Below are 12,368 nucleotides of genomic sequence, written 5' to 3'. Positions count from 1 at the left end.
ACAGGAAAATCTCCTGCAACCTGGGAAGTTCCGCACCAGAGACAAGATTATCCAGGACACAGGAGAGATTTTAACGTGTTGCAAGAGAACACAGAAATTTGTGTGTAAAATGAAATTGAAACAACTCTGCAGAAACTATCACTGCTACAGCAATTATATGACCATGCCAGTAGGTGTTGACAACTAAAACCCTGGCCCTAGAGCTCAGACTCAAAGAGATAGCTGGGGAAAAAAACAGGGCTGACCATGGGGATACAGCTTAAGGAAACTAAAGCATAGGGAGAGGCTGTAAGCTAACCCTGACCCTAACACTAACCCCTAACTCTAACCCCTAACCCCTAACCCTAACCCCTAACCCTAACCCCTGACCCTAACCCTAACCCCTAACCCTAACCTTAACCCTAACCCTAACCCAGTTGGGCTTGTTTTGGAGGTGCTAGAGGGAGGTGGTGCAATCCACCACTACAGCCTTTTTACCTGAGTATACCCCCAGGCTGCATAACACTGTGTGGTTCAGCTGTGGGAGACACTCTGCAGCAGGTGCTACCTAGCAACAGATGGGGAGCAGCCCAACCATTAGGGCTACAGAGAGTCCCGGGGAGGCAGTGTAATTGCGGGAATAGCACAAGCTCTGGGGCTTCTGCCAGTGGCTTCCACACTAGCAGCAACCATTCTGCACCAAAAGCAATGTTCCCTGCAGGATCTGCAAACTGCCCAAAGGGAAAAGCACAAGCTCCAGGGCTCCAGCCAGTAGGCCTGCAGGACCCCTGCTAATGGCACCTGATCCTTGCTAAAGGGGTAGGGAGGTAGGGTGCCAGGTGAAAGTTCCCTGCATAGAGTTGCAGGCTGCCTGGCTAGAGAAAGCACAACCACCATGGTTCCTGGCAAGGGCCCTGTGGAAGCCCATAACAGTGGTATTCCTTCCATGCCAAAAGAACCTCAGGAGGTCTATTGGTCACATCCTGATCCATGGTGGTTACAGAGAGAACTCCTGCAATGAGCCAGGGAAGAGAAGGAAACCACCAGCAGTACACATCCTGCAGCTACAGAGAGAGCCTTTTAGCAATGTTTAGGAAGCAGCTCCTCTGCCTTGCCAGCCTCTCTGCCTTGTGGCTATAGAGCAATAACTCAAGTGGCTAAACAAAGGCAGAAAGTCACCTGCCCCTACAGCTACAGAGAGCAGTAGCCAAGAGCCTCCTTGGAAAAGGGAGGGACTCCAGAAGAAGGTGCTGACATAGCCAGCTACAGGAAATACTACTGAGAGCTAACTGGTAGCAGAAGTCACAAGAACCATTGCTACCCCCAAATGCTATAAAAGCAATCCTGTGAATTGTGAATCAGTGGCAATTCCCTCACAGACCCCATTCCTAGCAGCCACCCATTCCCAGTATAGGTGATACCACTGCTCCCATCACATGCTCTGGGTACCCATGAGCTCCTAGCTACAACCTCTGAGAACTCTAGGACTGGGAACCTGCAGCTTCATCTATATAACAGCTGGCACAGGGATGATAAACAGAAAATAAGACTTTATGAGATGACAGAGGAGTAGCTTTCAGAAAAGTGACAAGACAAAAACACACTGAAACAACTAAAGGATGAGGAGATAAGCATTCTACCTGAAAAAGAATTCAGGTTGTTGATAGTAAAGATGATCCAAAATACTGGGGGGGAAATGGAGACTCAGATCAAAGAGTTAAAAGAAATGTTTAATAAAGAGCTAGAGGGCTTAAAGAGCAAGGAAACTAAGATGAATAGCACAATATCTGAAATGAAAAATACACGAAAAGGAATTAATAGCAGGATAATGGAGACAGAAGAAATGAAAAAATGAGGTAGAAGACAGAGTGCTAGGAATCACTGCCACAGAAAAGAAGAAAGAAAAAAGAATTAAAAGAACTGAAGAGAGAATAAGAGACCTCTGGGACAACATTAAACATACCAATATTTGAAGCAAAGGGGTTCCAGAATGAGAAAAGAGAGAGAAATGGCCAGAGAAAATATTTGAAGACATTAAAAAGCCAAAAATTTTCCCAACATGGGGAAGGAAACACTCATGTTGCAGAAGCACAGAGAATTCCATACAGGATAAACCAAAAGAGAAACACAACAAGATACATACTAAGCAAACTGACAAAATTTAAATACAAAGAAAAAAATATTAAAAACTACAAGAGAAAAGCAACAAAAAACATACATAAGGATAACAGCTGATTCTTCAGCAAAAATGCTACAAGCCAGAAGGGAGTGACAAGATGTATTTGAAGTGATAAAGAGGAGGAACCTAGAACCAAGAATACTCTATCCAACCAAGCTGTCATTCAGATTTAATGGAGAGATCAAAAGCTTCAGAGACAAGCAAAAGCTAAGAGAATTCAGCACCCCCAAATAAGCTCTGCAAAAACAACTAATGGATTTTCTCTAGGCAAAAAAGGAAAAGCCACAATTAGAAACAAGAATATTACAAATAGAAAAAAAGCTCACTGTAAAGGCAAAGATAACATAAAACTAAGAAGTCACCCACTGACAAATATGGTATCAAAACTAGCAAGCATGAGAAGAGGAGAAGACAAATGCTGAACATTGAAAATGCATTTGAAATTAAGAAACTAGCAACCAGAAACAATTCTGCACACATGTAGCTGGTTATATCAAAATATAATAGGAACCACAAATCAAATAACCATAAGGTACACACACATAAAAAAATCAATCCAAACATAATACTAAACATGGTCATCAAATCACAAGAGAAGACAACAACAGAGGAAAGGAAGAAGAAAGAATCAAATTAAGAAAATGTCATTAAGTACAGAGTTATCGATAATTACATTGTATGTAAATAGATTAAATTCTCCAACTAAAAGACACAGACTGGCCGAATGGATACAAAAACAAGACTTATACTTATGCTTGCAAGAGACCCACTTTAGATCTAAGGACACATACAGACTTAAAGTGAGGGGATGGAAGAAAGTATTACATGAAAATGGAAATCATAGAAAAGTGGGAGTAGCAATACTCCTATCACACAAAGTAGATTTTAAAATAAAGATGTTCACAAAAGACAAAGAAGGACTTTACATAATGATCCAAGGATCAATCCAAGAAGGTATAACAATTGTGAATATATATGCACCCAACACAGGAGCACCAAAACATACAAGGAAACTCCTAACAGCCACAAAAGGAGAAATTCACAGAAACAAAATAAACTTGGGGGTCTTTAACAAAATACACATTTTTTTAAGGACACAGAGAGCATTCCCCAGGACAGATCAAATGCTGAGGCACAAAGCAAGTCTCATTAAGTAACTCTCTCCCAGGTAGATTGCCTATCTCTACATCATTTAGTCACTCTGGGGTTTTAATTTGTTCCTTCATATGAAATGTATTCCTCTGCCACCTCATTTTGTCCAATTTATATTTTTATATACATGTTGGGTTACTTATATCCTTCACCCTTGAAAAAGTAGCTCTTTGCAGTTGTCATCCTGTATGTTCAGCTCCATCCTATCCTCTCATCACCCAAGTGCCAATGGCCAGTATCAGTGTGTGGACTGCACTTGCTGATTTGATCTACAGACTGAAGGATCATAGTTTTCTTGCTTCTGTTTTCTGCCCCCTTATGGGTGAGGCTGGTCCAGAGGCTTGTGCAGGCTTCCCGGTGGGAGGGGCTTCTGCTTGCCCACTGGTGGGTGGAGAAGTTTTATGGACCCCTGGTGGGTGGAGCCATGTCTAGGTGTGTGTCTAGAGGTAATTGTGGGCTCAGAAAGTATTTAGGAAGCCTTCCTGCTGATGGGTGGGGCTATGACCCCACCAGCTTAGTTGTTTGGCTTGACATCCCAGCACTGGTGCCTACAGGCTGTTTGTGGGGGCAGGTTTTCAACTTGAGATGAGTTCCTACATAAAAATACTCCCCAATATATCCATTACCAACTTTTATGACCCCCGAGTAGGCCACAGCCATCTTCTGTCTTCCCAGGAGAGCCTCCAAGACTAGAGGTATGTCTGACCCAGCATCCTATGAAATTAATGCTTTTTTTCTGGGTTCCTGTACAAGGAGCTTTTGGATGTCCCTTTAAGAGTCAAGTATCTATTTACCCTAGTCCTGTGGGGGCCTGCAATTGCCTTCTTGCCTTCAAAGCCAAGTGGTATAGGGGCTCCTGTTCTTGATGCCTGATCCTCAGGCTGGGAAGGCATGTCTGTGACGTGGGTCTCAGAACTCTCATTGCTGTGGGAAAGTATCTGCAATATAATTTTTTTTTTCACTCTCTGGGTCATCCACCTGGTGAGTATAGAATTTGGTTATATCATGAGTGTGTCATATTGTGTTTTCTTTATACCTTCAGTTGTACGAACTCTATTTTGGTAGGTTCCAGGCTTTTTTGCTATTGTTGTTAAGGGTTGTTCAGTACTTAGTTGTGATTTTGGTATGGGAATAAGTGAGCTTGAGGTCTTTCTACTGTGTCATCTCAGCCTTGCCCTTTTCTTTTGTATATTAACCTTATATCCCACCACTTTGTTATAATTGCTTATTATTTCCAGCAGTTTTTCTTTTGCATATTGTTTTACATTTTCTTCCTAGATAACATGTCATCTGTGGATAAAGACAATTTTATGTTCTCCTTCTTTATCTGTTCAACAATTATTTCCTTTTCTTGTTTTGCTGCCTTAGGAAGGACTTTTGGTGTGATCTTGAGTAGGGGTGGTAACAGGAGACATCCTTACCTTTACCCACTATTAGAAATTTTTAAGTTTACTACCATGAAATATGAGTTAACTGCAGGATTTTTTTAGCTAGTACTTATCAAGCTGAGAAAGTTCTTTATTTCTTATTCACTGAGAGTTTTTATTGTGAATGAGAGAAAGATATCATCAAATGTTTTTCTGCATATATTGATATGATCATGTCATTATTATTATTATTATTTCATCTGTTGGTGTGATGGTTTACATTGTTTTTGATTGTTTGTTTTAGGGCCACGCGCATGGCATAGGTTTCCAGGCTATAGGTTGAATCAGAGCTGTAGCTGCTGGCTTATGCCGCAGCCACAGCAACGCAGGATCTGAGCTGCATCTCTGACCTACATCACAGCACACAGGGAGTACGGGATCCTTAACCCACTGAGTAAGGCAAGGGATCAAACCTGCATCCTCATGGATGCTAATCAGATTCATTTCCACTGGGCCATCATGGGAACTCCTAAACTGAATTTTGAATACTGAAAAAGCCTTGTATACCTGAGATAAATCCTTCTTGGTTATGGTATAAATCTTATACTGTGTACAAAAATCAACTCAAAATCATCAAAGTCTTGAGTGTCAGAACAGAAACCATAAAAATAAAAAAAGGGGGGAGGTCTTGACAAGGGTCTTGGTTATGATTCTTTTTCATTTGACAGCAAAAACAAATATAACAAATACAAAAATAAATAAATTAGGCTATATCAAACTAAAAAATTTTCTGTACCACAAGGAAATCTTGTCAACCAAATGAAAAATCCAATCATAAATGTAAGAAATTAATATCAAAAAATTAGAAACTCAAACTCAAACAATATGAAAATATATTTATTTAAAAATTGGCAGAGATTCCATGTAAACTTTTTTCCAAAGGAGACAAAGAGCTGGCCAATGAGTACATTAAAAGATGCTCAACATCTCTAACCCATTAATCATTAGAGAAATGCAAAACAAAACCTGTCAAAATGGCTATCATCAGGAAAAAATGTGATAAATATTGAAAATGCGGAGAAAAGGGTGCAATTCTGTATCATTTTTGGGAATTTTTTTCTTTAATTTTATTTTCCCACTGTACAGCAAGGGGGTCAGGTTATCCTTACATGTATACATTACAATTACAGTTTTTCCCCCACCATTTCTTCTGTTGCAACATGAGTATCTAGACAAAGTTCTCAATGCTATTCAGCAGGATCTCCTTGTAAATCTATTCTAAGTTGTGTCTGATAAGCCCAAGCTCCCGATCCCTCCCACTCCCTCCCCCTCCCATCAGGCAACCACAAGTCTCTTCTCCAAGTCCATGATTTTCTTTTCTGAGGAGTTGTTCATTTGTGCTGGATATTAGATTCCAGTTATAAGTGATATCATATGGTATTTGTCTTTGTCTTTCTGGCTCATTTCACTCAGTATGAGAGTCTCTAGTTCCATCCATGTTGCTGCAAATGGCATGATGTCATCCTTTTTTATGGCTGAGTAGTATTCCATTGTGTATATATACCACCTCTTCCGAATCCAATCATCTGTCGATGGACATTTGGATTGTTTCCATGTCCTGGCTATTGTGAAGAGTGCTGCAATGAACATGCGGGTGCATGTGTCTCTTTTAAGTAGAGCTTTGTCCGGATAGATGCCCAAGAGTGGGATTGTGGGGTCATATGGAAGGTCTATGTATAGATGTCTAAGGTATCTCCAAACTGTTCTCCATAGTGGCTGTACCAGTTTACATTCCCACCAGCAGTGCAGGAGGGTTCCCTTTTCTCCACAGCCCCTCCAGCCCTTGTTATTTGTGGATTTATTAATGATGGCCATTCTGACTGGTGTGAGGTGGTACCTCATGGTAGTTTTGATTTGCATTTCTCTTATAATCGGCGATGTTGAGCATTTTTTCATGTGTTTGTTGGCCATCTGTATATCTTCTTTGGAGAAATGTCTATTCAGGTCTTTTGCCCATTTTTCCATTGATTGATTGGTTTTTTTGCTGTTGGGTTGTATAAGTTGCTTATATATTCTAGAGATTAAGCCCTTGTCAGTTGCATCATTTGAAACTATTTTCTCCCATTCTGTAAGTTGTCTTTTTGTTTTCTTTTTGGTTTCCTTTGCTGTGCAAAAGCTTTTCAGTTTGATGAGGTCCCATGGGTTTATTTTTGCTCTAATTTCGATTGCTTTGGGAGACTGACCTGAGAAAATATTCATGATGTTGATGTCAGAGAGTGTTTTGCCTATGTTTTCTTCTAGGAGTTTGATGGTGTCCTGTCGTATATTTAAGTCTTTCAGCCATTTGGAGTTTATTTTTGTGCATGGTGTGAGGGTGTGTTCTAGTTTCATTGCTTTGCATACAGCTGTCCAGGTTTCCCAGCAATGCTTGCTGAATAGACTTTCCTTTTCCCATTTGATGTTCCTGCCTCCCTTGTCAAAGATTAATTGACCATAGGTGTCAGGGTTAATTTCCGGATTCTCTATTCTGTTCCATTGGTCCGTCTGTCTCTTTTGATACCAGTACCACACTGTTTTGATGACTGTGGCTTTGTAGTATTTCTTGAAGTCTGGGACAGTTATGCCTCCTGCTTGGTTTTTGTTTCTCAGGATTGCTTTGGTGATTCTGGGTCTTTTGTTGTTCCATATAAATGTTTGGATTGTTTGTTCTAGTTCTGTGAAACATGTCATGGGTAATTTGATAGGGATTGCATTGAATCTGTAGATTGCTTTGGGTAGGACGGCCATTTTCACAATATTGATTTTTCCAATCCAGGAACATGGAATATCTTTCCATTTCTTTACATCTTCTTTGATTTCTTTGATTAAGGTTTTATAGTTCTCGGCATATAGGTCCTTTACCTCTTTGGTCAGGTGTATTCCGAGGTATTTGATTTTGTGTGGTACAATTTTAAAAGGTATCATATTTTTGTATTCCTTTTCTAATGTTTCATTGCTGGTATACAGAAATGCAACTGACTTCTGAATGTTAATCTTATATCCTGCCACTTTGCTGAATTTATTAATCAGTTCAAGGAGTTTTGGGGTTGAGTCCTTAGGGTTTTCTAGGTATAGAATCATGTCATCTGCATACAGTGACAGTTTGATCTCTTCTCTTCCTATATGATTTCTTTTGTTTGTCTAATTGCTGTGGCTAAGACTTCCAAAACGATGTTGAAGAGCAGTGGTGAGAGTGGGCATCCCTGTCTTGTTCCAGATTTGAGGGAGAAGGCTTTCAGTTTTTCCCCATTGAGGATTATATTTGCTGTGGGTTTATCATAAATGGCTTTGATTATATTCAGGAATGTTCCCTCTATACCCACTTTGGCGAGGGTCTTGATCATGAATGGATGTTGAACTTTGTCAAATGCTTTTTCTGCGTCTATTGAGATGATCATATGATTTTTGACTTTTTTTTGTTAATGTGGTGTATGATATTGATTGATTTGCGTATGTTGAACCATCCTTGTGAACCTGGGATGAACCCAACCTGGTCATGGTGTATAATTTTTTTCATATGTTGTTGGATTCGGTTGGCTAAGAATTTGTTGAGAATTTTTGCATCTATATTCATCAATGATATTGGGCGATAGTTTTCTTTTTTGGTGGTATCTCTGTCTGGTTTTGGAATGAGGGTGATGGTGGCCTCATAGAATGTCTTTGGGAGTATTCCTTCTTCTTCAACCTTTTGGAAGAGTTTAAGGAGGATGGGCACCAATTCCTCTTTATATGTTTGATAGAATTCACCTGTGAAGCCATCTGGTCCTGGACTTTTATTTGTAGGGAGTGATTTTATGACCTCTTCAATGTCATTTCTAATGATCGGTCTGTTCAGTTGGTCTGTTTCTGCTTGATTCAGTTTTGGCAGGCTGTAAGATTCTAGAAAATTGTCCATTTCTTCCAGATTGTCAAACTTATTGCCATATAGTTGTTCATAGTATTCTCTTATGGTTTTTTGTATTTCTGCTGTATCCGTTGTGATTTCTCCTTTTTCATTTCCAATTTTGGTGATTTGGGTTCTTTCTCTCCTCTTTTTAGTGAGTCTGGCCAGGGGTTTATCAATTTTGTTCACCTTTTCAAAGAACCAGCTCTTGGTTTTATTAATTTTCTCTATTGTTTTTTGAGTCTCTATTTTATTGATTTCTTCTTTGATCTTTATAATTTCCTTCCTTCTGCTGGCTTTAGGACTTTTTTGTTCTTCTTTTTCTCATTCATTTAGGTGGAGGGTTAAGTTGTCAATTTGGGATCTTTCTTCTTTTTTGAGAAAGGCCTGTATTGCTATACATTTCCCTCTGAGCACTGCTTTCACAGCATCCCATAGATTTTGAGAGGTTGTGTCTTCATTATCATTTGTTTCAAGGTAGTTTTTAATGTCCTTCTTGATTTCCTCATTGACCCATTGGTTTTTTAGTAGCATGTTGTTTAGTCTCCATGGAGTAGGTTTTTTCTCTTTGCTTTTCCCGTGGTTGATTTCTAATTTCATGGCATTGTGGTCAGAGAAGATACTTGAGATAATTTCTACGCTCCTAAATTTATTGAGATTCGCTTTATGTCCCAATATGTGGTCGATTCTTGAGAATGTTCCATGGGCATTTGAGAAGAATGTGTATTCTGATTTTTTTGGATGTAGTGTCCTGAAGATATCAATTAAGTCTAACTTTTCTATTGTTTCCTTTAGGATCTCTGTTGCTGTATTGGTTTTCTGTCTAGAGGATCTGTCCATTGATGTGAGGGGGGTTTTTAGGTCTCCTACTATGATTGTATTCTCATCAATATCTCCCTTTATGTCTGTTAATATTTGTTGTGTGTATCTGGGTGCTCCTATGTTTGGGGCATATATGTTGATGATAGTAACATCCTCTCCTTGGATGGATCCCTTAATCATTAAATAGTGTCCTTCTTTGTCTTTCTTTATGTCTTTTGTTTTAAAGTCTATTTTGTCTGATATGAGCGTTGCGACTCCTGGTTTTCTGTCATGTCTATTGGCATGAAATATTTTTCCCCAGCCTTTCACTTTCAATCTATATGTATCTTTTGTCCTAAGGTGAGTTTCTTGTAGGCAGCATATTGAAGGTTTTTGCCTTTTTATCCACTCAGCCATTCTGTGTCTTTTGATTGGGGCATTCAGTCCATTGACATTTAAGGTGATAATTGATAGATGATTATTTATTGCCATTTGATCCTCGTGTTCCAGTTGATTCTATGGTTCTCCATTCTTCTTTTTTTTTTTTTTTTTTTTTTTTTTTTTTTGGTTGGATGGTCTCCTGTTATTATCTGCTTGAGTGTAATTTTTTTTTCATTTTTTGCAAATGCAATATTTGGTTTTGGCTTGTGGTTGCCCTGTTTTTTAAGTATGCTAACCCCTTCCCATAATTGTGTGTTTTAGCCTGATGGTCCTGTAAGTTCAAACACTTCATTATTATATTAAAATTAAGAAGAGAGACATACATACAAACAAAAAGGATTATTTACTTCCTAACATCCCTTGCCCACATTTTATGGTTTTGATGACTCTTTTATTTTTTTCTTTTTAATTTTATTTTGTTTGAAGCATGTTCATGATTAAATCTGTATGCTGGCTTATTTGAGTGACTGCTCTCTGATTGCAGTTTCCTCAGTCCTAGTTCTTCCTCTTCTTCTTCTTCTTTTTTTTTTTTTCTTTTCTTTTTTCTTCCCTTTCCTTCCTTTCTTTTTGGTTTAGAGAAGCCCTTTCAATATTTCCTTTAACCTGGGTTTTGTGTTGCTGTATTCTTTAAGTTTTTGTTTGTTGGGAAAAATTTTTATTTCCCCTTCTATTTTAAATGATATTCTTGCTGGATAGAGTATTCTAGGTTGCATATTTTTTCCTTTTAGCACTTTAAATATCTCTTGCCATTCCCTCCTGGCCTGTAGTGTTTCTGTAGAGAAATCAGCTGATATTCTTATGGGGGTTCCCTTGTAGGTAACATTCTGTTTTTCTCTTGCTGCCTTGAGGATCCTCTCTTTATCACTAACTTTTGCCATTTTTATTATGATGTGTCTTGGTGTGGGTCTGTTTGGGTTCAGTTTGTTTGGGGCCCTCTGTGCTTCTTGTATCTTGAATCCAGTATCCTTTAGATTTGGGAAGTTTCCAGCGATAATTTCTTCAAATATATTTTCCATTCCCTTATCTTTTTCTACTCCTTCTGGAATTCCTATTATGCGTAGATTGGCCCGTTTTATATTATCCCATAGGTCTCTTATATTGCTTTCCAGTTTTTTGATTCGGTTTTCTGTCTGTTGACCAGATTGAGTGATTTCCATTATTCTATCTTCCATATCACTGATTCGTTCTTCTGCATTATTCATTCTGGTTTTTACTGCCCCTAGTTTAGTTTGCATCTCTGCAAATGAATGTTCTAGTTTTTCTTGGCTCCTCCTTATATTTTCTAGCTCCTTTCTGAGGGTATCTGCATTACTGTTCATATCTTCTCTTAATTCCTTCAGTATTTTCACTATTTCTCATTTGAATTCCAGGTCTGTCTGACTGCAGAGATCTGTTTCATTGTTGACTGTTTTAGGTGAGTTCTCCTGTTGGTTTGACTGGGGGTGGTTTCTCAGCTTCTTCATCTTGCTTGTTGTCTTCTTTCTCCTGAGGGAGCTGTACTCTCCATTATCGGGTAGTGTTTGCCTTGTCACTGCCGTGGAATATTTCCTGAGGGCTGGCGTTGTTGGTCAATCTTTTTTGAGGCAGTGTGGCTTTTCTGGAGTGTTGATGGGACTAACAGTGTTTCTTTGAAGCAAAGGAGGACTTCCTGAGGGCAGACAGGACTGGGAGGTCCACCCCACGATGGTAGCAGATTTCACTTGGTTCTCAGCACCCCCTGGGGTCTTGGGCGGGTAGCAGGGCCCTTGGAGACTCAAGAGGCTCCTCCCCAGGGCAGCCCGATTCAGAAAGACTGTCTGAGATCTTTTCCTGATTCAGCCAGGCTTGTTGCAGCTTTTCTGGGCTGCAGGGGGTCCTGCCTGGAGCTGGCAGTCCTATGCAGCTGGTCCACTAGGTCTCAGAACCCCCTGGGGTCTTGGGCGGGTAGCAGGGCCCTTGGAGACTCAAGAGGCTCCTCCCCAGGGCAGCCCGACTCAGAAAAACCATCTGAGATCTTTTCCCAAGTCGGCCAGGCTTGTTGCAGCTTTTCTGGGCTGCAGGGGGTCCTGCCTGGAGCTGGCAGTCCTATGCAGCTGGTCCACTAGGGCTCAGCATTCCCTGGGGTCTTGGGTGGGTAGCAGGGCCCTTGGAGTCTCAAGAGGCTCCTGCCCAAGGCAGCCCGATTCAGAAAGACCGTCTGAGATCTTTTCCTGATTCGGCCAGGCTTGTTGCAGCTTTTCTGGGCTGCAGGGGGTCCTGCCTGGAGCTGGCAGTCCTATGCAGCTGGCCCACTAGGTCTTAGCACCCCCTGGGGTCTTGGGTGGGTAGCAAGGCCCTTGGAGACCCAAGAGGCTCCTCCCCGGGGGAGCCCGTCTCAGAAAAACCGTCGGAGAATTAGGTCGATCTATTCACGGCCTGGCTAGGCTTGTTCTAGCTTTTCTGGGCTGCAGGCCTTTTCTAGGGGGCTGGTGGTGTTTGGTGCTGCTCTGTGGAAGTGTAGCCCCTCCAAAGGGCAAGCAGGCCTGTGCAGGGAGAGCCCCTGCGGTGG

The sequence above is a fragment of the Sus scrofa genome, chromosome Y (assembly GCF_000003025.6).
Source record: "Sus scrofa isolate TJ Tabasco breed Duroc chromosome Y, Sscrofa11.1, whole genome shotgun sequence".
NCBI lineage: Eukaryota > Metazoa > Chordata > Mammalia > Artiodactyla > Suidae > Sus > Sus scrofa.
The sequence above is the reverse complement of the archived record's forward strand: the minus strand, read 5'-3'. Positions refer to the sequence as shown.